This window comes from Pseudophryne corroboree, chromosome 2 (assembly GCF_028390025.1).
Source record: "Pseudophryne corroboree isolate aPseCor3 chromosome 2, aPseCor3.hap2, whole genome shotgun sequence".
In the NCBI taxonomy this organism is placed as follows: Eukaryota; Metazoa; Chordata; class Amphibia; order Anura; family Myobatrachidae; genus Pseudophryne; species Pseudophryne corroboree.
The window spans coordinates 496187562-496210700 of NC_086445.1; positions in this window are offsets into that span (position 1 = coordinate 496187562).

Here is a 23139-nt window from a genome sequence, read left to right on the forward strand (position 1 = left end):
CCCAGTAGTTGTGCCTCCAGTAGTTGTGCCCCAGTAGCTGTGCCCCCAGTTGATTTGCCCCCTGTAGTTGAGGGCCCTATAGCTGTGCCACCAGTAGCACCGCTTACACGCAAAAGAAACAAACAAAAAAAACACAATACTTACCATCCCCGCTCCTGCTTCCCGATCGCTACTGCACTGCCCTCCGTGTCTGGCCGCCCGCTTCTCTCTATGGGAGAGACGTCATGACGTCTCTCCCATAGCAGCACTGCACAGACAGTAGAGGTCAATTATGACCTCTAGTGTCTGACTGTGGCGCAGGCTGCAGCGGGCACCCAGACAGCCCATGGGGCCTGGTGCAGCAAGGGAGCGGGATGTGGGGTGCAGGTAGGCGGCAGACGCCTGTGGCCGCGCCCACGGTCCGCAGCCCTGGACTCTGCTTACCCATGCCTAGAACCACTCCTGCTCCTGGAGAGGTACTTTAGTATGTCGGCAAGTATACTTTAGCAGTATTTGTACACAGGACAAATACAAAAAAGGAATTGTATAGCAAGAACTACTGTACGGTGCCTTGGCAGGACATGTTAATGGCTTGCTAAGCATTGTTGGTAAGTGTGGTTCTATAATGAGGCATCAGTCTCAAACAATAGGATTTGGCAGGGCCTTAACTAGGATACGCAAGTAGTGCCTCCACACAGAGTGCAGGGCTCTGTAGGCAGCACCAACGCTATTCCACGACCCTTGCTTCTGGCTAACAGTATGCCTGATACATCACCCTGTAGCCAGTATTGCTGCGGCAGTGCCACTAGGCAGGCACCAAACAGATTGTGAAGCTGCTCGGAGTGTCCTTAGGACACTCTAGGCCAGTGGTCAGGGAACAGGGGTAAATTACCCCAAATGGGGTAAAAATTACATTCCTGGGGGTAATGGATGGTCGCCCTGCTGAGACACAACCCCGTCTAGCACCGGCCGGCTCACGATGTGACGTGCTGATGTCACACACCGCTCCCTCCTGCCCTCCCTGCGCTGTGCTCCTGTCCGCCTTGGGCTGTGTTCCTGGCCGTGGTGTGACGTGCTGGCGTCACATCGCGCTCCCTCACGCCCGCCTGTCCTGCACTGTCCTGTCCTCCTGCCCGCCGCCTGCCAACCCACACACAGAACTTGAAGTGTTCTGTGTCTGACAGCTTAGGAGTTCTGCAGGATCAGACAGTGGCCCACATAACAGTGGGAAATTCCCACTGACATTACCAAGGTGAGGATGTGACCATCTGTCTCCTGAAAGTCGTGTCTCCCCCCCTCTTCCCCCCTCATCCATCTTTCTTACATTCATTCTGGTGTTTTGGGGAGAAAGTGTTAATTAACCTATTCATTGGAAAATAATAAAAAATTGTATGTATGTATATATATATATATATATATTTATTATATACAGTATCTCAGAAATGCCATATAAACAGTGGTAACCATTATATATAACCATTACAATAATATATGATTTCCTTCCTTTCAAATCAAGGGGGTAACGTTGGCGTATCTAAATATATTTTGGGGTAAAAGGTAAAAAAGTTCCCTGACCCCTGCACTAGGCAGTGCAGCACTTCCTGGAGCTGGTGGCCTCATCCTTTCTGCTCGATGTCATGACATCATGCCCTTAGGGAACAAGGTCGCCACAGGGGGCTCTGGAGCCTTGTTACTGCACTGGAATTTGGGAATACAATATAGGAAATTCTGCAGCAGTTTAAATTATTGATTTAAATATTGGTGATACATTGTTTACTGGTTTGTGCTCATTCATATTATGTTTTGAGCGTTAACAGAGTGACCTAGGAATAGGGTCGTCAACAGACATCTTGGGGCCTGCTACACCGATTTCTCTTGGGTCCCCGCAACGCCCCGTGACTTGGACAAGAGGGGTTTTAAAAAAGTAGCATATATATGTATATACAGTATATGTAAATAACAGGTTTGGATGATGTGTGTCCACCTTCATACATCACTGCACTGCAGCTCAAATGACAAAACAGTTTATTCCTGCTTCAACGTTTTGAGGTCATTATCTCGTCATAACCTTTAGGGTTAATGCATTAGGGTTAATTTAGGGGTCTGTGTTAGGGGCAGGGTCAGCAACATAAACCACTTATATCTCTGAGGCCTCCTCAACCCCCCTTAACTTGGCAGAGTGGGGCGTTAAAAAAATATAGTATATCTATCTATCTATCTATCAATATATATGTTATCCTTAGGATCAGTTATATGGTGGGGGACAGGATTTGCTTCTATTTGTGCACATATATTGTATGATTGCCAACCACCAGCACTGGTTTTGCCTATAACATTGACTATAAATTAGAGATGAGCGGGTTCGGTTCCTCGAGATCCGAACCCCCCCGAACTTCACCTATTTTACACGGTTCCGAGGCAGCCTCCGATCTTCCCGCCTTGCTCGGTTAACGCGAATGCGCCCAAACATCATCATCCCGCTGTCGTATTCTCGCGCGATTCGTATTGCATATAAAGAGCTGCGCATCGCCGCCATTTTCACTCATGCATTGGAGATGATAGCGAGAAGACGTGGCTGCATTCTCTCAGTTTCTGTGTTCAGTGTGCTGCAAATATCTGTGCTCAGTGTGCTGCAAATATCTACGTTCTCTGCCTGAAAACGCTCCATATCTGTGCTGCATTGTAGTTGTGCGCAGTATATAGTAGGAGGGCAGTGCAGGATTTTGCTGACCACCAGTATATATATATAGCAGTACGGTACAGTAGTCCATTGCTCTACCTCTGTGTCGTCAAGTATACTATCCATATCTGTGCTGCATTGTAGTTGTGCGCAGTATATAGTAGGAGGACAGTGCAGAATTTTGCTGACCACCAGTATATATATAGCAGTACGGTACAGTAGTCCATTGCTCTACCTCTGTGTCGTCAAGTATACTATCCATATCTGTGCTGCATTGTAGTTGTGCGCAGTATATAGTAGGAGGACAGTGCAGAATTTTGCTGACCACCAGTATATATATATATATATATATATATATATAGCAGTACGGTACAGTAGGCCATTGCTCTACCTCTGTGTCGTCAAGTATACTATCCATATCTGTGCTGCATTGTAGTTGTGCGCAGTATATAGTAGGAGGACAGTGCAGAAATTTGCTGACCACCAGTATATATATAGCAGTACGGTACAGTAGTCCATTGCTCTACCTCTGTGTCATCAAGTATACTATCCATATCTGTGCTGCATTGTAGTTGTGCGCAGTATATAGTAGGAGGACAGTGCAGAATTTTGCTGACCACCAGTATGTATATATATATATATATATATATATATATATAGCAGTACGGGACAGTAGGCCATTGCTATTGATATATTACTGGCATATGATTCCACACATTAAAAGATGGAGAACAAAAATGTGGAGGGTAAAATAGGGAAAGATCAAGATCCACTTCCACCTCGTGCTGAAGCTGCTGCCACTAGTCATGGCCGAGACGATGAAATGCCATCAACGTCGTCTGCCAAGGCCGATGCCCAATGTCATAGAGAGCATGTAAAATCCAAAAAACAAAAGTTCAGTAAAATGACCCAAAAATCAAAATTAAAAGCGTCTGATGAGAAGCGTAAACTTGTCAATATGCCATTTACGACACGGAGTGGCAAGGAACGGCTGAGGCCCTGTCCTATGTTCATGGCTAGTGGTTTAGCTTCACATGAGGATGGAAGCACTCATCCTCCCGCTAGAAAAATGAAAAGACTTAAGCTGGCAAAAGCACAGCAAAGCACTGTACGTTCTTCTAAATCACAAATCCCCAAGGAGAGTCCAATTGTGTCGGTTGCGATGCCTGACCTTCCCATCACTGGACGGGAAGAGGTGGCGCCTTCCACCATTTGCACACCCCCTGCAAGTGCTGGAAGGAGCACCCACAGTCCAGTTCCTGATAGTCAAATTGAAGATGTAGCTGTTGAAGTACACCAGGATGAGGATATGGGTGTTCCTGGAGCTGAGGAGGAAATTGACAAGGAGGATTCTGATGGTGAGGTGGTTTGTTTAAGTCAGGCACCCGGGGAGACACCTGTTGTCCGTGGGACGAATATGGCCATTGACATGCCTGGTCAAATTACAAAAAAAATCACCTCTTCGGTGTGGAATTATTTTAACAGAAATGCGGACAACAGGTGTCAAGCCATGTGTTGCCTTTGTCAAGCTGTAATAAGTAGGGGTAAGGACGTTAACCACCTAGGAACATCCTCCCTTATACGTCACCTGGAGCGCATTCATCAGATGTCATTGACAAGTTCAAAAACTTTGGGTGACAGCGGAAGCAGTCCACTGACAACTAAATCCCTTCCTCTTGTAACCAAGCTCCTGCAAACCACACCACCAACTCCCTCAGTGTCAATTTCCTCCTTAGACAGGAAAGCCAATAGTCCCGCAGGCCATGTCACTGGCAAGTCTGACGAGTCCTCTCCTGACTGGGATTCCTCCGATGCATCCTTGAGTGTAACGCCTACTGCTGCTGGCGCTGCTGTTGTTACTGCTGGGAGTCGATCTTCATCCCAGAGGGGAAGTCGGAAGACCACTTGTACTAATTCCAGTAAGAAATTGACTGTCCAACAGTCCTTTGCGAGGAAGATTAAATATCACAGCAGTCATCCTGCTGCAAAGCGGATAACTCAGGTCTTGGCAGCTGCGGTGGTGTTAAACGTGTGTCCGGTATCCACCGTTAATTCACAGGGAATTAGAGAATTGATTGAGGTACTGTATCCCCGGTACCAAATACCATCTAGGTTCCATTTCTCTAGGCAGGCGATGCCGAGAATGTACACAGACGTCAGAAAAAGAGTCACCAGTGTCCTAAAAAATGCAGTTGTACCCAATGTCCACTTAACCAAGGACATGTGGACAAGTGGAGCAGGGCAGACTCAGGACTATATGACTGTGACAGCCCACTGGGTAGATGTATTGCCTCCCGCAGCAATAACAGCAGCGGCGGCACCAGTAGCAGCATCTCGCAAACGCCAACTCGTTTCTAGGCAGACTATGCTTTGTATCACCGCTTTCCAGAAGAGGCACACAGCTGACAACCTCTTACGGAAACTGAGGAACATAATCGCAGAATGGCTTACACCAAATGGACTCTCCTGGGGATTTTTGGACAACGCCAGCAATTTTGTGCGTGCATTACATGTGGGCAAATTCCAGCACGTCCCATGTTTTACACATACATTGAATTTGGTGGTGCAGAATTTTTTTTAAAACGACAGGGGCATGCAAGAGATGCTGTCGGTGGCCCGAAGAATTGCGGGCCACTTTCGGCATTCAGCCACCGCATGCCAAAGACTGGAGCACCAGCAAACACTCCTGAACCTGCCCCGCCATCATCTGAAGCAAGAGGTGGTAACGAGGTGGAATTCAACCCTCTATATGCTTTAGAGGATGGAGGAGCAGCAAAAGGCCATTCAAGCCTATACATCTGCCTACAATATAGGCAAAGGAGGGAGAATGCACCTGACTCAAGCGCAGTGGAGAATGATTTCAGCATTGTGCAAGGTTCTGTAACCCTTTGAACTTGCCACACGTGAAGTCAGTTCAGACTCTGCCAGCCTGAGTCAGGTCATTCCCCTCATCAGGCTTTTGCAGAAGAAGCTGGAGAGATTGAAGGAGGAGCTAAAACGGAGCGATTCCGCTAGGCATGTGGGACTTGTGGATGGAGCCCTTAATTCGCTTAACCAGGATTCACGGGTGGTCAATCTGTTGAAATCAGAGCACTACATTTTGGCCACCGTGCTCGATCCTAGGTTTAAAGCCTACATTGTATCTCTCTTTCTGGCAGACACAAGTCTGCAGATGTTCAAAGACCTGCTGGTGAGACACTTGTCAAGTCAAGCGGAACGTGACCCGCCAACAGCTCCTCCTTCACATTCTCCCGCAACTGGGGGTGCGAGGAAAAGGCTAAGAATTCCGAGCCCACCCGCTGGCGGTGATGCAGGGCAGTCTGGAGCGAGTGCTGACATCTGGTCCGGACTGAAGGACCTGCCAACGATTACTGACATGTAGTCTACTGTCACTGCATATGATTCTGTCACCATTGAAAGAATGGTGGAGGATTATATGAGTGACCGCATCCAAGTAGGCACGTCAGACAGTCCGTACGTATACTGGCAGGAAAAAGAGGCAATTTGGAGGCCCTTGCACAAACTGGCTTTATTTTACCTAAGTTGCCCCCCCTCCAGTGTGTACTCCGAAAGAGTGTTTAGTGCAGCCACTCACCTTGTCAGCAATCGGCGTATGAGGTTACTTCCAGAAAATGTGGAGAAGATGATGTTCATCAAAATTAATTATAATCAATTCCTCCGTGGAGACATTCACCAGCAATTGCCTCCAGAAAGTACACAGGGACCTGAGATGGTGGATTCCAGTGGGGATGAATTAATAATCTGTGAGGAGGGGGATGTACACAGTGAAAGGGGTGAGGAATCGGACGATGAGGAGGAGGTGGACATCTTGCCTCTGTAGAGCCAGTTTGTGCAAGGAGAAATTGATTGCTTCTTTTTTGGTGGGGGCCCAAACCAACCAGTCATTTCAGTCACAGTCATGTGGCAGACCCTGTCGCTGAAATTATGGGTTTTTTAAAGTGAGCATGTCCTGTTTATACAACATAAGGGTGGGTGGGAGGGCCCAAGGACAATTCCATCTTGCACCTCTTTTTTCTTTAATTTATCTTTGCATCATGTGATGTTTGGGGCCAATTTTTTTAAGTGCCATCCTGTCTGACACTGCAGTGCCACTCCTAGATGGGCCAGGTGTTTGTGCCGGCCACTTGGGTCGCTTAGTTTAGTCATCCAGCGACCTCGGTGCAAATTTTAGGACTAAAAATAATATTGTGAGGTGTGAGGTGTTCAGAATAGACAAAATGAGTGGACATTATGGTTATTGAGGTTAATAATACTATGGGATCAAAATTACCCCCAAATTCTATGATTTAAGCTGTTTTTGAGGGGTTTTTGAAAAAAAACACCCGAATCCAAAACACACACGAATCCGACAAAAATTTTTAAGGGAGGTTTTGCCAAAATGCGTCCGAATCCAAAACACGGCCGCAGAACCGAATACAAAACCAAAACACAAAACCCGAAAAATGTCCGGTGCACATCTCTACTATAAATAATTTGAATTGGTCCTAGGCCACCAATCCAAGGCACCCCTGCAAGTGTCCTGATGCACCCCAGGGTGCCACAGCACACAGTTTGAGAACCACTTGTCTAGTGTGTACCCAGCTTAATTATTGCAGCTGGTCTGTGGGTTAAAGCTCCCAGCTCCAGTTCTGACAAAAATGCAACAATGTAATTTGAGTGACAAGCTGCAGAGATTAACCCTTTCTGTGACCGCTGCAAAGGGATCACACAATCCCTATTCATCAAGCTAAATTCAATTAGGGGAGAAGTTCCCGCCCCACAAGGAAGTGCAAATATATACCACACTTACGATACCATTGAATTTACAGATATTTTCTTGCAATACACTATGGCCCTCATTCCGAGTTGATCGCTAGCTGATTTCGTTCGCAGCACACCAATCAGGCAAAAAAAGGCACTGCTGCGCATATGTATGGTGCGCTATGCGCACGTGCGACGCACTTTCACAAAAGCCAATGCAGTTTTACTCAAGCTCTAGCGACGCTTTTCAGTCGTACTGCTGGCCGCAGAGTGATTGACAGAAAGTGGGTGTTTCTGGGAGGTAACTGACCATTTTTGGGGAGTGTGTGTTAATACACAGGCGTGTCAGATAAAAACGCAGGAGTGGCTGGGGAAACAATAAACATAGGCATGGCTGGGCGAACGCAAGGCGTGTTCGTGATGTCAAAACAGGAACTAAATAGTCTGAAGTGATCGCAAGCTAGGAGTAGGTCTCGAGCTACTCAGAAACTGCGCAATCTTTTTTCTCATACGTCCTAGAGAATGCTGGGGTCCACTTCAGTACCATGGCGTATAGACGGTTCCGCAGGAGCCATGGGCATTTTAAGACTTTTCAAGGGCGTGAACTGGCTCCTCCCTCTATGCCCCTCCTCCAGACCTCAGTTTTAGAAATGTTCCCAGGCAGACTGGATGCACTCCAGAGGAGCTCTACTGAGTTTCTCTGAAAAGACTTATGTTAGGTTTTTTATTTTCAGGGAGAACTGCTAGCAACAGTCTCCCTGCTTCGTGGGACTGAGGGGGCAGAAGTAGGAACCAACTTCCTAAAGAGTTTCATGGCTCTGCTCCTGGCTGACAGGAAACCATTAGCTCCTGAAGTGTACTGAACGCTAGCCGTGCCTAGATGCTCACTCCCACAGCACGCCGTCACCCCCCTCACAGAGCCAGAATTCAGAAGACAGGTGAATGTTAGAAGACAGATCTTCAATCAAGAAAGTAACGGCTAAAGGTACCGCGCGGCTGGCGGGAGCGCAGCGCGCCATGTTGCCCACACATACACAGGCACTGCAGGGTGCAGGGCGCGGGGGGGGCACCCTGGGCAGCATGAAACCTATGGAAACTGGCATAAATAAGGGGCATAAGTTGCGGAGGCAATGTCCTACCCCCGCCAGTATAAAAAATTACCTCATAAAAGCTGAGGAGAAACACACCATTGAAGAGTGGAGCTTCCTCCTCAGTCAGCCAGCAAACTGCTCAGTGCCAGTTTCTCTCTCTCCTCAGGCTGCAGAGACAATGCTGGTCCTCCTCCACTACTGAACAAGTATCAGGGTGCAAAACAGGGGGGGCCACAGTGAATTTGGTGCTATATAATTGTGTGATTAACATTATAAAAGCGCTGCATGTCAGTGGGTATTTTGTGTTCACAGACATTGTGTTACTGGTGCTGGGTTGTGAACTGGCAAATCCTATCTGTGTCCCAGATTTTACTGTGGGTCTGTCCCCTATAAGTCCTGGAGTGTCTGTGGTGCGGTTGTGCACGTGTGTGACATGTCTGTGGCAGGGAACTCTGTGGAGATATGTTAGGGACACAGAGGTGTAATATGCCACCAAGAGCCTGACTGGGTGAAAGGTTACATGATAGTGTGAATCATATCAGTAAGAGGTTTGACTGAATCTCATACAGAAAATGAAAATAATCTGTTGAAGATGTGATTTTTAATAGTTCTGCCTTTCATCCACAGGGACCTTTCTGGGTCACATACAAATTGCACAAGTAGTACAAACTGATACCGACACGGACTCTGATTCCTGTGTTGACACTAGTGATTCCAGTGGAATAGGTCCTATGTTAGCAAAAGAGCATTCAAAACATGTTTTAGCTATAAAGGAGGTGTTAGAAGTTACGAAGCCCCCTCTTTTACCACAAGGAGAGGGTTTACTTTATTAAAGAAGAAATGTAATTTTCCCTCCACCTCAGGAGTTGAACAGTCTCTTGGAGGGAGTCTGATTTAACCTGAAAAGAAATTTCAGATTCCCAAAAGGAATTCAGGCAGCTTACCTTTTACCAAAAAAGGTGGGAGTCACCCCGCATTTTAGACAGGGCCCTGTCATAAAAGAGAAAAGGTGTTTCTCCCTGCGCTTGGAATGGCTTCACTTAAGGAGCTGACAGAATGCAAGTGAGTGAGGTGATCTATTGATGTGGCCAATGGGACACTACTCAGGCCTACCATTGTCTGTGAGTGGGTGAGTAGTGCTATTGAAAAGTGGTCAGAAAACTTGTCATTAGACAATGACACAATAGATGGAGACGAGATACTCCTAACATTAGGTCATATCAAAGACGCTGCTGCGTACATACTAGAAACAATGAAGTATATTGGTTTCTTGGGATCAAGAACCGCTACCATGGCAGTATCGGCTCAGAGGGCATTGTGGATTCGCCACTGGAATGCTGATGCAGATTCCAAAAGAAATATGGATGTTCTCCCGTATAAAGGTGAGGCCTTGTTTGGTGATGGGCTGGATGCGTTAGTCTCGGAGGCTACCGCAGGTAAGTCGACATTCTTGCCTTATGCTCCTACACCGGCGAAAAAGACACATCAGTCTCACATACAGTCCTTTCAGCCCAACAAATACAAAAAGGCCAAAGGTTCCCCCTTTTTTGCAGGTAGGGGAAGGGGAAAAGGAAAGAAATCCGCAGCGTCTCCCGGATCGCAGGAGCAGAAGTCCACCCCTACTTCTGCCAAATCTGCAGCATAACGCTGGGGCTCCCTTGCGGGAGTCTGCTCGGGTGGGAGCACGTCTGACACTTTTCAGCCAAATCTGGATTCAATCTGGCCTGGACCAATGGGTTTTACAAATAGTGTCCCATGGGTACAAACTAGAGTTTCAAGACGTCCCCCATGCCGATTTTTCAAATCGACCTTGCCAGCTTCTCTTCCAGGAAGAGAGGCAGTAACAACGGCAATTCAAAAATTATGTCAGGATCAGGTCATTGTCCTGGTACCCTTGGCACAGTAAGGAAAAGGTTTTTTATTCAAGCCTTTTCGTAGTCCTGAAGCCGAAAGGCTCGGTCAGACCAATTTTAAACCTGAAAAATCTGAATCTCTACCTGAAAAGGTTCAATTTGAAGATGGAATCCTTGAGGGTAGTGATTTCCAGTCTGGAAGAGGGGGACTTCATGGTGTCAGTAGACATAAAAGATGCTTACTTGCATGTTCCCATTTATCCTCCTCACCAAGCTTATCTGAGTTTCGCAGTACAGGATTGCCATTACCAGTTTCAGATGTTGCCGTTCGGACTCTCCACGGCACCGAGGGTATTCACCAAGGTGATGGCGGAGATGATGGTCCTCCTTCGTTAAAAAGGAGTCAATATAATTCCTTATCTGGACGATCTCCTGATAAAAACGAGATCCAGGAAACAGCTGGTGCAGAACATCGCACTCTCCCTGTCAATACTCCAACAACACAGTTGGATCATGAATTTTCCAAAGTCGCAGTTGGAACCGACGACAAGATTGTCCTTTTTAGGGATGATTCTGGACACAGAAGTATGGATAGTATTTCTTCCAGTTGAAAAGGCTCTGGAAATCCAGAAAATGGTCAAACAAATATTGAAACCAACAACCGTGTCGATCCATCAATGCATTCGGTTGTTGGGGAAAATAGTAGCGGCCTACGAGGCCATACAGTTTGCCCGATTTCATGCCAGAGTATTCCAGTGAGACCTGTTGGACAAGTGGTCTGGATCCCACCTACACATGCACCGGAAAATAATCCTGTCCCCCTTAGCCAGGATTTCACTCCTGTGGTGGCTATACAGTTCTCACCTACTAGAGGGACTCAGGTTTAGGATTCACGACTGAGTCCTAATAACCAAGGATGCAAGTCTCCGAGGCTGGGGAGCTGTCACACAGGGGGAAAGCTTCCAAGGAAAATGGTCAAGTCAGGAAGCCTGCCTTCACATATACGTTCTGGAATTGAGAGCCATTTACAAGTGGTACATCTTCTTCAAGATCCCATGCAGATCCAGTCGGACAATGTAACAGCAGTCGCGTACATAAACAGGCAAGGCGGAACGAAAAGCAGAGCAGCAATGGCAGAGGTGACAAGGATTCTCCTCTGGGCAGAAAGACATGTTAGAGCTCTGTCAGCAATTTTCATTCCGGGAGTGGACAACTGGGAAGCAGACTCCATCCTGGAGAGTGGGGCCTCCACCAAGAAGTCTTCGCAGAGGTGACAAGTCTTTGGGGAGTTCCTCAAGTAGACATGATGGCATATCGTCTAAACAAGAAGCTTCAGAGATATTGTTCCAGGTCGAGAGACCCTCAAGCAATAGCGGTGAATGCACTGTGGGTGTTTCGGTCGGTATATGTTTTCCCTCCACTTCCACTGTTTCCAAAAGTTCTCAAAATAATAATAAGAACAAGAGTTTGAGCAATCTTCATTGCCCCAGACTGGCCAAGGAGGGCTTGGTATCCAGATCTTCAGGAGTTGCTCATAGAAGATCCTCGGCCTCTTCCTCCTCGAGAGGACCTACTACAGCAGGGGCCGTGTGTGCATCAAGACTTACCGTGGCTACGTTTGTCGGCATGGCTGTTGAGTGTCGGATCCTAGCCCGAAAGGGTATTCCCAAGGAAGTCATCCCCACTCTTATTCAGGCCAGGAAAGGAGTAACGTCTAAACATTACCACCGTATTTGGAGAAAATATGTGTCTTGGTGTGAATCCAAGAAGGCTCCTACGGAAGAGTTTGAGTTGGGACGTTTTCTCCATTTTCTGCAGGCTGGTGTGGATGCGGGCCTTAGATTGGGGTCAATCAAGGTCCAGATTTTGGCCTTATCAGTTTTCTTTCAAAAACAATTGGTCTCCTTTCCAGAAGTTCAGACGTTCGTGAAAGGGGTTCTGCACATCCAGCCTCCATTTGTGCCTCCAGTGGCACCATGGGACCTTAATGTGGTGTTGCAGTTCCTTCAATCAGATTGATTTGAACCTCTGCAGGAGATAGAATTGAAGTTTCTCACTTGGGAAGTGGTGATGCTTTTGGCCTTGGCATCCGCAAGGTGGGTGTCTGAGTTGGGGGCCTTGTCTCACAAGAGCCCTTACCTGATCTTCCATGAAGATAGGGCAGAGTTAAGAACTCGTCAACAATTTCTTCCAAAGGTGGTTTCGTCCTTCCACATAAACCAACCTATTGTGGTGCAGGTAGCTACTGACACTTTCACTGAGTCACAGTCTCTAGACGTGGTTAGAGCTTTGAAGATTTATGTCGCAAGAACAGCTCGATTACGGAAAACAGAGGCTCTGTTTGTTCTGTATGCTCCCAGCAAGATTGGGTGTCCTGCTTCTAAGCAGACTATTGCGCGCTGGATCAGAGGGACAATTCAGCACGCTCATTCTATGGCAGGCTTGCCGATACCGAATTCGGTGAAGGCCCATTCTACTAGGAAAGTGGGCTCATCCTGGGCGGCTGCCCGGGGCGTCTCGGCTTTACAACTTTGCCGAGCAGCTACTTGGTCAGGGTCAAACACATTTGCTAAATTTTATAAGTTTGACACCTTGGCCGATGAGGACCTCAAGTTCGGTCAATCGATACTGCAGGGTCATCCGCACTCTCCCGCCCATACTGGAGCTTTGGTATAACCCCATGGTACTGAAGTGGACCCCAGCATCCTCTTGGACGTATGAGAAAATAGGATTTTAATACCTACCGGTAAATCCTTTTCTCCTAGTCCGTAGAGGATGCTGGGCACCCGACCCAGTGCGTACTTTATGTGCAGTTTGTTCTTTATAGTTATACAAGTTGTGTTTCATTTGTTTTCAGCATGTTGCTGTAAATGGTTCATGCCTGTTGGCGTGTGTCATGTTGAATGCCATGTTGTGCGGCATGGTTGAGGTGTGAGCTGGTATGAATCTCACCATTAGTATAAAAGTAAATCCTTTCCTCGAAATGTCCATCTCCCTGGGCACAGTTCCTATAACTGAGGTCTGGAGGAGGGGCATAGAGGGAGGAGCCAGTTCACACCCTTGAAAAGTCTTAAAGTGCCCATGGCTCCTGCGGAACTGTCTATACCCCATGGTAACTGCAGGCATTAGAGTTAGTTTAGGGGTCTGGGTCAGGGCCAGCAACAGAAATCTTGGGGCTGAGCACACTGATATTTCTGGGGTACCCCAACCCCCCTTAACTTGGCAGAGGGGACCTTTAAAGGTGGTTTTCCTGCTGGGCTACCCAGCTCTTTGGTGGCGGTGGCAGAGACATACAGAAAAGTGCCAGCGCAGCGACATTCATAATGATGGCAATACAGCATGGACCACAGGAACTGGACAAAGTTATGGGGTAAAAGGAGGGGGGGGGGGGGGGGGTTAGGGTGCCCGTTGATTGTATTCCTACTTAAATTGAGCAGATGGAACATACAGTTTGAAAAACAGTATTGGCACTGTGGCCCCATTATTTGTGTCCCTGATCCTTGGGGACCCCTGAACCTCAGGGCCCTGCACAAGTGTCCCCTTTGTCCCCCCTGTTGCCGGGCCTTACTATGTGTGTGTAGTGGGGCGGGGGGGGGGGGTGGTGCCAAGGATGTGGGACGATACCTGAAGTACTTGATATTGAGGTCAGGAGACTGAGATGGCCACTCCTGAACCTTTACTTTATTCTGCTGTAGCCAATGACAGGTCGACTTGGCCTTGTGTTTTGGATCATTGTCATGTTGGAACATCCAAGTACGTCCCATGCGCAGCATCTGGGCTTATCAGTGCAAATTTTCCTCCAGTATTTTCTGATAACATGCTGCATTCATCTTGCCATCAATTTTGACCAAGTTTCCAGTGCCTTTGTAGCTCACACATCCCCAAAACATCAGCGATCCACCTCCGTGTTTCACAGTAGGAATGGTGTACCTTTCATCATAGGCCTTGTTGACTCCTCTCCAAATGTAACGTTTATGGTTGTGGCCAAAAAGTTCAATTTTGGTCTCATCACTCCAAATTACTTTGTTCCAGAAGTTTTGAGGCTTGTCTCTGTGCTGTTTGGAGTATTGTAAGCAGGATGCTTTGTGTCATTTGCGTAGTAATGGCTTTCTTCTGGCGACTCGACCATGCAGCCCATTTTTCTTCAAATGCCTCCTTATTGTGCATCTTGAAACAACCACACCACTTTTTTTCAGAGAGTCCTGTATTTCAGCTGAAGTTATTTGTGGACTTTTCTTTGCATCCTGAACAATTTTCCTGGTAGTTGTGGCTGAAATTTTTGTTGGTCTACCTGACCGTGATTTGGTTTCCACAGAATCCCTCATTTTCCACTTCTTAATTAGAGTTTGAACACTGCTGATTGGCATTCTAAATTGCTTGGATATCTTTTTATATCCCTTTCCTGTTTTATACAGTTCAAATACCTTTTCCCGCAGATCCTTTGACAATTATTTTGCTTTCCCCATGACTCAGAATCCAGACACGTCAGTGCAGCACTGCATGAAAGATGCAAGGGTCTTTCAGGAGTCCAGAAACTCACTGACCTTTTATACACACACACTGATTACAAGCAAACAGATCACAGGTGAGGATGGTTACCTTTAGTAGCCATTCAAACCCGTTTGTGTCAACTTGTGTGCATGTTATCAGGCCAAAATCTCCAGGGTATGTAAACTTTTGATCGGGGTCATTTGGGTAGTTTCTGTTGTCAATATGATTTAAAAAGAGTAAACACAGTTGTTTGACAATAAATGGCATCACCCAACCACTAACCATGAGTGAAAGAAAAGTTTGTGAGTTATCAGTCATATTCTCTGACAAATGGCCAGAAAATCAAAAATTCTACTAGGGTATGTAAACTTATGAGCACAACTGTATATATCATTGACAATAATTATTATAATGATAAAATGCTGTGCCCAATATTTAACAAATATCAGAATAGTGTAATCTGTTAAAATTAATTGTTATTCAATGAATACAATTTAAAAGCAGCAAAAGAAAAGGACATTTATATGTTTAGGCCTCCATTAAGCAGTGTCGTTAGCTGTATCAGTAAGAAAAATTCTAAGGACAGGTCATGTTATTGGTATGATAAATGCTGAATATAGTATACAGTATACGCTGTGCATTATGCATACTAGGCCTTAAAGTCTATGGGTGATAATCAACTCTTTTCACCCCCTTCCATGCCTATTCTTTTTCAGCCCCCGGGGTGTGGTACCATCATTTCAGCTCGCTACTCCTGGGGCAACAAATTACGCAACCCTTAACACAGCTAAACCTAATTACTATGGGTGCAATATGTGCCATAACAGGGATCATTTTAGAAAGGCGATTGGATGTGATATATCATTGAATACCACCCTATGCATCTATTATAGTACTACACTTGAGACAGCTGATTGGCTGCTGTACTCAGCATTCTATGACATCACCAAGTATGTCACAGTCACCAAGATGGAACTGTGGTGACTGCAGAGTATACTTTGCCTTGCAAGTTACTGGACGTGCATTGTGTTGCTGCATTATTTGCCGCTACATTTGTGATTTTGAGAGAATACGTTACCATCAAGCCCCATGTGAAATGGTTGGCACCCAATCATGAATGTGAGTATAGACTTGTCATATTCTTTCCTTATTATCAGGCTGTATACATGCAGCACTATCTACCTTTTAGGTTGGTCATTTCTCTCACTGGTCTTAGTGTTAGATTATATCACTGTATAAAGGTCTGTATCATGTATATATAGCATACTGTACTTGTACCTGTAGAATTATACAGATTTGGTAATAGAGAGATTTCTTTTCCTAGTAGAAAATAATTTTCTCATGGAGGGGACTTAAGTCTTCAGAGTAAATGGCAGTTATGCTATCTAATGTTTAGTAAAGGAACCTGTGCCTGATGGCTCATTAGCAGAGTTACATAGTAAACATATAGTACTGTATAAAGGCTTTTCCAATCTAGATAAATGATATATTAGGCTTTTCGATATCTACACCATTTAATATGCCACCCAACTTATCTCTCGGTTTCATCCAGAGATACACTACAATGGGGAATGTGTGGTTAGGATTACATTTGTAGTAATAAGTGTGCTCACTATGGAACATAAATCATGGATTGTACTTCTCTGGCTAGTAAATCTGACCATATGCAATTTGGCAAACTTACTGATATTTGATAATTTTGCTATGGGATGTAAAGCAGTTACTTTTGGCGGTTTCAAGCACAAAATTCCAAGTTCCACCTTTATGTAAAACTCAGCTTTAATCTCATGACATAAATTGCCTTCTATTAAATAAACCCCACATACACCTTTTTCCATCTACAAATGTATGCAGCAAGATTCCGCCTGTCATCTTACCCTTGTGTAATTATTATTAGTTAATGTCTGTATGCCATGCTGATGTTCACGCATCAGAGCGATTATCAGTGGACTGCACATGTGTGCCATGATTACACTGCGCATGTGCCAAGGCTTTGCTGCGATTTTTTATTACAGATTCAAAGGAAGGGACCGTATGTGGGAGATAACGAGGAGTGGCAGACGTTACATGGCAGTTTCTATGGCGTGTACCTGCCTTCAGCTGCAATCATGTACATACTGAAACATGGCGCCAGTGTCGCTACTGCCACGACCAGTCTGTGTAGCCATAGGGCTACCCTTACAATTGATATTCTTGTTCTTGCCCATAGGCTGCGAATGTGTATGCAGTTGTGAATGACTTTGTTATGGCTCCAGTGGGCATCTATCTTCTTTTCTGGCCGGCAGCTTTACTTGATAACATTAGTCATTCCATAGCCTAGAAAATCACATTTACTAAAGCATGTGGGTGCAAACATATAGGCCACATCCAGGGCTGGACTGGCCATCTGGCACTTCTGGCAAATGCCAGAAGGGCTGATGGTCAGGTGGGCAGATCCGGTCCAAAGAGAGCCGGGAAGGCTGCGCTCAGCGCAGCTCCCGGCTCTCTGGTTTGTCTCCAGCTGCCGTCGCCGCTGCAAGGCGTGCCCCGTTGCTGAGCAATATGGGGGTGTGCCGCGAGTCCACACCCCCTGACTCGTGACACGCCCCCATTTGCAGTGTCTGCGTGCCCTTTACATGGTGTGCGCATGCCCCTTTCTCGTGCGCGCGCACACGAATGCCAGGGCCGGATGGAGTCCCCAGTCCATTCCTGGCCACATCCATCTGAGCTTGTGTAATCTAATGCAGGTGAGCATCCTGTAAAGTTTCCAGTCTGTTTGGGTGTAAGCTTCTGGCATCATTTTGTACATTAAACATGAAGTTTAAAGATCAGGGGTATTTATATAACTAATTCGTAGGTTGGGCTTTTCTTTATGGTCTGGACTTTGCGGCCAGTGATTTACTAGTTTTAAGGACTGTCTGGTTATTCTCTATTCAATTACGCTATGCCAGAATAAGACACCCATCTGTCTGTTCTGTTCATGAATTTAAGTCATATCCTCGTCTAAGCAGCATAACTATAGAGGTGCCTGAGTCCAGATTCTTACCCCCACCTTCTAGACCCAACATACTTTGCTTACATCCCCTCTAACCCATGCAGCTCACCAATCAGCAGTACTTAAGGAATCTGGACTATAGGAGGCAGCACTGTGATTGGGTCTAGGGATGCAGAGTAGGGAAGAACAGTGGTATATCCTCACTTCTTACTATACAATACAAAACAATTCATACTATTAGAAAATTATTATTTTCTTAATCTATTTTAATGATCTATCTTAATTAGATTATTAATCTGATCTTGTATAAAGACCATATTTTCATTTTAAGGTGAACAACAACTGTGGCCATCCGAGCACCTCATCATCCTCTAGTGGTAAGTATGCTGTTTATCACAGTATGTTTGTTTAGATATATCAAAAAATTACTATCCATAGTCACTAGGTCACATCTATGCTAGAGGTGTATGGATGTTTTATTAATGTAGTGTAACTGTGTATGAGAAGTGCTTGGGCCTCAGCACCATCATATGTGACAAGGTGAGAATGGTGTGCCATATGCCCTCCCCACTCACCCCATGTCACATATGCTCCCCCATCATTCTATCATTATCAGCTGTAACCCAAGGCCCTCCCCACACCCCAGGTTCCCACCAGCTGCATGATTGGTAGAGGGAAGCTGTGGCCTTCACAGCAGCTTCAACCCCTGCTGCTCCACGTGGACAGGAAAAGAGTCAGTACCACTGACTCTGCCCACTAATGACAGCTCCAACGCTATACACAGGACTCCCACATAATGAAGGAGTAGTGTGACGCTGCTGTGTAATGCAGTGTTATTCTTTCACCAGATAGTACAGCACGTTATTTGCTGCTGGTAGGGGTGGACTGACAGAGCAGGGTAAAGTGGAACATTACTCATAGTAGTCCCTACAGTCAGGATACAGCTTCCCACAAGCAGGAATGTTTTCCAGATTCAGGACAGGTGTCAGACTCCGCTGCTTTCATCTACCTAGTTTTAGCACAAAAACACACAATATTTTAGTACCAACACACACACTCACAGTCACACACACACGCATTCTAAAGGAAAGGGAGGGAGACAGGGAATACATTCAATAACAATATTGTACATCTGATCAATTTTGGTAACCTAGGCTGTGGTTTGGATAAGAAGCGGAGACTAAGGGGTCGATACTATTACCCTATTATCATTGTGGCTAATAGGATCAACCCCTAAGAACAGAAGGAGAACCAATCAGATTATCAGGGATGGGGGCCAGGGGGAATTAATACAACATACACCCACTCTTGTGTAAAAGTAAGCAGCTGGGGGCCAGAGGTCTATATAGGTCCCCAGGTACTTCAGATATTTTGATAGGGTGTAATTCAGTTTAGATGCTTTTTAACACTCTTTCCACCACCAGCTGAGGCTCAAATGTTAAGCCCCGTACACACGGGGAGATGTGTGCTGAGCGATCTAGTCATAGGCGGATTGGCCATAGGGCTACAGCGAAGATCCCCGGTGGGCCGACGCACCCGCGGGGCCTGTTTTGTTTGAGGACATGTGGTCCTATTTATAGACATAATGAATAAGATGCAAAATAATTTGCATATATGAAAATTTCTTTGCCACTTAGCCTGTGATTGCAGATGATCTAGTGTATGCTCTGTCTGCCTGCTTGGCTGACATATAAGATTGAGTGAATAGTTATTGGGATACGGTTGGTGTAATAAGCAAGAAAATATATCTTTCTAAAGAATGATATAGTTTCCTAAATTCTAAAGGTGTATCATATAATGTGCTCATAATATTTAATTATTTCCTTTTAACTTCCGCCTTGATGCTGGACATGTCCACTATCTGGAAAGTCTTGTGGGGAGGGTGCTGCTGCCATGGCTAGACCTTACACCTCTGGTGCTGCCCATGTGGGGCCACTAGTACAAATTTTTCCAGGGCCGCTTTTTGTTCCCAATCCGCCCCTGGATCTAGTACACATATCTTCCCTTGCTCAGCACACATCTCTCCCCCTGCTCAGCACATATCTCTTCCCTCGCTCAGCACACATCTCTCCCCCGGCTCAGCACACATCTCTTCCCTCGCTCAGCACACATCTCTCCCCCGGCTCAGCACACACCTCTCCCCCGGCTCAGCACACATCTCTTCCCTCGCTCAGCACACATCTCTCCCCCGGCTCAGCACACACCTCTCCCCCGGCTCAGCACACATCTCTTCCCTCGCTCAGCACACATCTCTCCCCCGGCTCAGCACACATCTCTCCCCCTGCTCAGCACACAGCGCAATGTGTGCTGAGTGTAGGGGGGGGCGCTCACTTCCAGTGGTGCAAGTAGAAAAAATGTCTCACAGGTACTGTGTGTGCGCGCAGGAGGCACACGCACAAAAAAATGGGTGTGACCAAATGCCACATATGGCGTGGCCAATGAAAATGGGGGCGTGATACACATATGACCCCAATAGTGCCAGATACATGTTGCCCACAGTGCCAGATATACATTGCCCCACAGTGCCAGATACACATTGCCCCACAGTGCCAGATACACATTGCCCACAGTGCCAGATACACAAATGCCCCCAGAGTGCCAGATATACATTGCCTCACAGTGCCAGATACACAAATGCCCCCACTGTGTCAGATATACCTTGCGCCCCAGTGCCAGATACAGAAATTCCCCCACAGTGCCAGATATGCCCCCAGTGCCAGATACATATATGCCCCCAGTGCCAGATACACATACCCCCCCAGTGCCAGATACAGAAATGCCCCCCCAGTGCCAGATACAGAGATGCCCCAAGTGCCAGATATGCCCCCAGTGCCAGATACAGACATGCCCCCAGTGCCAGATACACATGTCCCCCCCAGTGCCAGATACAGAAATGCCCCCACAGTGCCAGATATGCCCCCAGTGCCAGATATGCCCCCAGTGCCAGATACAGAGATGCCCCTAGTGCCAGATATGCCCCCAGTGCCAGATACACATGTCCCCCCCCCTCCCTTCCTCTGCTGCTTACCGCACTGCTGCTGTCCTGTTCCTGTGTGTGAGGGAAGGAGAGCGCAGCAGTGCGGGTGTCACTCTACCTTCAATTAGGTGCCGATCTGTGAGCCAATCAAAGCTTGTGGTCCGGCAGCCAATCAGGAGCCTTGGCTACCGGTCCGCAAGCTCTGATTGGCTCACGAGCCAGCGCTGAATTGAAAGTAGACACTGAGGGGCAGGAGAGGCACATGCTGCGCTCTGCTCCCCTCATGCAGCAGTGGCGGGGTGAGCAGCAGCAGAGGGGGGGGGGAGCAGCCCGGCTGTGAGTACCCACGACTAAATTCTTAAAGGTACGCCGTACCCACGTGTACCTGCCCACTTGCACCGCTGCTCACTTCACACAGCTGTGAAGTGAGCGATCAACTAAATTGCGCCTACATGTAGGCAATAGCGACGCGTGGGGCCACGCATCGCTATGGTGTATACACATGGAGAGATCCGTGCTTAATTTCTAAGCAATCTAGTCAGGTTGCTTAGAAATTAAGCACGGATCTCTCCGTGTGTATACCCCTTTAGACTACTTAAAGGGGGTACACACGGAGAGATCTGTTCTTAAAATCTAATCAATCTGACAAGATTGCTTAGAAGTTAAGCACGGATCTCTTGTGTGTATTCCCCAAAGCGATAGCGATGCGCGGCCCCTCTCCTCCCCCCCTCACTATGCACACATCGCGCTGTGCTGAGCTGTCACTGATAGATCGCTCAGCACACATCTCTGGGAAAATAAGAACATGTGTACTGGCCTTTAGAAAGAAAAATATGTATCTGCTTTTTACGGTCCATTGCCCTTTTCAAAGGACTCAAAAGTAATCAGTGTTCAGTCTCCTAACTCACGTTAGATATATATCTTCGCCACTGCCCGGGGAACCACACTCACCGCTGAGACCTGTGTGAAATCTCCTCACTGCTGCCCTGGGACCCCACTCAGATCTGAGGCCCATGTGCCATCTTTTCACCACTACCCCGAGGACCCCACTCAACTCTGGGGCTTGTATGCCATCTCTGCTGCCGCAGGACCCCAATCACCTCTGGGATCTGTGTGCCATCTGCTCACCACTGCCCATGGCATCTCACTCACCTCTTGGACGTGTGTGCCATCTCCTTACTGCTGCCCCAGGGACCCCACTCACTTCTGGGACCTGTGTGCATGTTAAAACCAAATAGGGTGCCTTGATATGGAATAACACTATTGCAAGTGTAAATCCCCAGATAGCCAATAGGCAGTTTCCGGCACTCTTAATTACATAAAAGATGTAAAATGTTGCGGTGCCTTCCAAGTTAACCTCAAACGAGTTTACTAAATAGGGCAGTAGTTCAGCGGCGGCATTCAAACAGTCTTTCAACGGCTTAGAATAGAATCCATTTATTGAGCCGACATGTTTCGGGGATAAACCCCATCCTCAGAGCCAGACAAAATGTAACTGCCCGATTATTCAAACAGACACAGCATTATCTTGTTTATCTGACACTAGCTTACTGCCTAGTTATACACGGTATCCGTTTGGATGGTCGACCATGTTATGGTTGACAATCATTAGGTCGACCACTATTGGTCGACATTGACATGGTCGACATGGACACATGGTCGACACATGAAAATGGTCGACACGTGAAAAGGTCGACATGAGTTTTTCACATTTTTCTGTTTTTGGGAACTTTTCCATACTTTACGATCCACATGGACTACGACCAAACTTTACGATCCACGTGGACTACGATTGGGAATGGTAATCTGTGCAGAGCGCAGCGGTAGCGGAGCCATGCAAGGGGATGCGGTGCACTAATTGGGGTTCCCCATCACTTTACGCAAAAAACGACACCAAAAAAGTAAAAAAACTCACGTCGACCTTATCATGTGTCGACCTTTCATGTGTCGACCATTTTCATGTGTCGACCATTTGTCCATGTCAACCATACCAATGTCGACCAATAGTGGTCAACCTAATGACTGTCGACCATTCATACCGGAACCGTTATACACGAGGCAGTAATATAGGTGATCATATAGTTAAACTCGATGTTACTAATATGACTAAGCAGAATCAAAAACATTTCCTTAGACCTAAGGCAGGTTGCTTTAAATGTTTAGAATGTGCAACTTGTAATACACTTATCACTGGCACTATGTTTAATCATCCTCACACTGGTTGAAAGTTACCTATTAAACATTGACTCACTTGTACTACTACCCATGTAATATATCTGCTCACATGCCCGTGTGGTCTTGCTTATGTGGGCAAGACCATACATCAATTCCGC